We start from the raw sequence: 3,900 nt of genomic DNA, 5'->3' as shown, positions 1-3,900 counted from the left end.
GACTACTTTTTCTTCTTCTTCTTCTTCTTCTTCTTCTTCTATTAACGTGCTTATACATTAACATATATCTTTAGAGTAATTACGGCACAATGAAAGTACAAATGTACATACAGAACATTGGTAAAAACAAAAGAGCAGAGAGACATGGCCACCTGTGTTTGGGACAACAAGGTCCTCGACGTAGTAGGAGTTGGTTATATCACATTAGCGATATGGGGGGGGGATCATGTGTGCTCATTCAAATGCAGGTGTTGTTTCTAGACCTTCAGATAGCTATATACAATTTATTTATACAGTAAGATTTTATTTAGAATAATTTAGTATATACATACATATATACCTGCACTTATACATACACATATATGGAGTAAATATTTATATATACTGTATATATGTATATCTACAAAACACAAACACACAAATATATGTATATATATATATATATATATATATATATATATATATATATATATATATATATATACATATGTGTGTATATTATATATATGTATATATACATACATCATATATCATATATACATGTTTATGGATATATTTTATAACCAATACGTATACATAGAAACCAACATGTATCTAAATAACAATATAACACATGCATATAAGCATATCTAAATATAGGCCTACTGTATATGCATATGTATGTGCTAGGCGGTATATCTTATCAATCTATGTTTCTCAACGGTCCTGTAAGTGGATGAGCAATCTGGTGGAATAACGAGAACTGTGGGTGTGGAGGAAATGCCCACCTAAATCTCGGTGAAGTCACTGGCAGCAGGGTGACGAATTGGGTATAAAGCGATAGTCAAACTGTCACGTTGGCTTCTACTCTTGGTGCTTGGCGGATGGTCACTTGCCTTGTTTAGATAGGCACAGCGCATCACAAGGAATAGCCTATCCTTAGATATATCTAGCCAATGAATCATCTATGGATTTAGTCAGTCTATGGAAAGCAAATATGACAGAATGGCCTGTAGTCCCGGTCGTAGTGGGGTGCTAAGAATCTCCCGGTTTATATATACTAAAGAAAAATTTAAGATTGGTGATTGGAATTTTAGAACCATGAATCAGATGGGGAAGTTATAGCAAGTGGAGAGTGAATTTATGAAGTATAATTAGGATATCTTGCCCCTAAGTGAAACACGTTGGAAGGGGATTGGTAAGGAACCTTTAGACCAAGGCCAAGGCAATATATATATATATATATATATATATATATATATATATATATATATATATATATATATATATTCAGGAGGAACAGATGGAGTTGGAAGAGAAGGGGTAGGAATGATAATGACACCAAGCACAAAAAAGGCAGTGAGTGGAGAGCTGTAAATATTAGATCCTCACTTGAAAAATTTAAATCAAAGTAGTGCAATATGAGTGTTATACACCAAGAAATGATTTCCATGAGGAAAGGAAAGATGAACATTATGTTGAACTGCAGAATTTAGATGAGGCTAACAAAGTCATGAATTCAGGGAGTGGCTACGTGCAGAAATTGCTAATAAAGTTATTAACGGAATCTCTACTTGGTCAAAGAAGAAGAAGCACATACCCATAAAAAAGAGATGGATCTGTTATAATAACAGAAGATGAAGAAAGGCAACGTTGGGTGGAACACTTTAGTGAGATCAAGAATAGGATGTATGAAGGGAATAATTTGATTGATATACCTGAAGGTAAGGAAGACCTTGATGTGCCCAGGAATGAGTTCAATGTTTTAAGTCAAAGCTATCAATAAAAAGATCAAGACCGAGATGATATTGGCCGAATATTAAGTGACCTCAAGGTTATTTTGTAAAATGTGGCGTGAAGAGGCAAAATCTGATGAATGGTAGCTAGGAGTGTTGGTGAAGATGGCAAAAAGAAGGAGACCTGAATGATTGCAATAATTACAGAAGCATCACAAATAGTATGCATATTCTAAAGAGACTAGAGAAAAAGATTGATGACAAGCTGAGAGATGAACAAAGATTTAGAAAAGGTAGAAGTTGTACTGACCAAATTTTCATTTTAAGACATACGTAATACGTAGAATCTAGAAATCCACTTTTGGTGGTATTTGTGGACTATGAAAAAGCGTTTGATAGTGTGCACCGAACAATTTTGCGGAGAGTCTTGCATTATTATGGAGTTCTCTTAAATATGTAAATTTGATTAAGTCTGTATATGAGAAGAGCAAGTGCAAAATTAACGTTAGTGGTGTCCTATCAAATAAATTTCCAGTGAACAGTGGAGTAATCCAAGGGAATGTGTTGTCACCTATGTTGATGATCCTCCCCGTGAATTTAGTATTACGTAGGACAGTTGTGGATAGTGGAGAAGGATTGGACTGGATTGGTTTCAGGAAATTACCTGATCTAGAGTATGCTGATGACGCTGTCCTTATTAGTAATGAGGTAAAATAATGTAAATATTCAGGAACTGTGATCTCTAAGACAGGGTCTTTAGATTTGAAGTTTAATGAAAGATTTAAAAAAAAAGCTGTAATAAATATTTTTTAATTGTTTTTAAAAAGACTTAGGATTGCTAGTATTTATGCTGATTATTCATATTTTAGGCTAGGTACCATTTTTGTTTCTTTGTATGTTTTCTATTGTAATCAAATTTAAAGGTGATTATTTATATAGCGATCCACTAAAATTCTCAGTTTATTTATTTATTTACTTTTTTGGCTAGAACATACGTTTTGCTTTTAAGGCCTTGGTCCAGCAATATAACAGGTTGAAGTTGCATCTGTCAAGTGAAATAGAATAAATATAATGAGAAACTCGAGAACAAGAGCGGGAATGAGATGGAATAAGAACCACAAAATTTTGGATCTTTGAAGGGAATGAGAGTAAACTTTTTGTGGGCCTATAATAGGCCGAGTTCAAGGACTATGGATTTGTAAGGTAGAAATAACTCCAATTTTAAGATGCATTAATAGTTCATGCAAGGAATAATTAACAAACTGCAATACCAAACATCTAGAGGTAGTCTTAAGGATAAAAAAAAATCTACTATCATTCGATTTGGCTCAATGATATGGCTTTCTACCACTGACTGTCTTTGCTGTTAGTCCTGTCCTGCTTTGTGCTTTCCTTAGTTTTCCTTAATGTGCAAGGCATTATGCTAAGTAACTCTATCCCTTCCTCAAAAAGCTAGAACCCATCTTGTAATTTGTATTCATCCAACAGTCTTCATTTTTTATGTATGTGAAATCTTACCCTTGATCTTTCTGAACATTAGGTCACCTTTGAAAACTTTTAGTCTTCTTCTTTGTCAATCCCCTGCCTAAAATGCATTAGGGAAAATGTATTTCAATGGTTTAAGTGTAAATTTGAGGTTTTGTGTTTTGTAGAAGGTAAGGAATGGATCAAATTATTGATGTTAGACATTAAAACTAAATGTAAAAAAGATAGGAACACAGCAGTTCTTCTAATTTGTAATTATGTGTATAGCATATGGATAAGCCGTATGCAGAAACTTAGTGAAAATGATACTCTTGGTTTTCTTAGAGGAAGATTAAATTATGTGAGATGGTTTGCGTCAATTTTGGATAAGGAAAAATTGAAGAAACTTGTTACAAAGGAATTCATGTGTTCAACTATTTAATTGACAAAATGTAAATATTGTATTTTGTTATTTTAAATAAAAGTTAAAAAAAAAAATTACGACACGGATAAATTGTTCTTTTGGATTATTTTTATAAAATGCGACGATGGGTCGACCTGGATGTGTTATCTAAACTTGTGATAAAAAGAACATTTTCGGCGTCATATTTTGTCTATTACAAGGGGAAGTAATGACGTTTTGGTTAAGCAAAGATGTCAATTTGAACTATTATGTTTCAGAATCACGTTAGATTGATATGAGAGAGAGAGAGAGAGAGAG

Source organism: Palaemon carinicauda, chromosome 5 (assembly GCF_036898095.1).
Source record: "Palaemon carinicauda isolate YSFRI2023 chromosome 5, ASM3689809v2, whole genome shotgun sequence".
In the NCBI taxonomy this organism is placed as follows: domain Eukaryota; kingdom Metazoa; phylum Arthropoda; class Malacostraca; order Decapoda; family Palaemonidae; genus Palaemon; species Palaemon carinicauda.
This window is presented reverse-complemented; position numbering follows the sequence as displayed.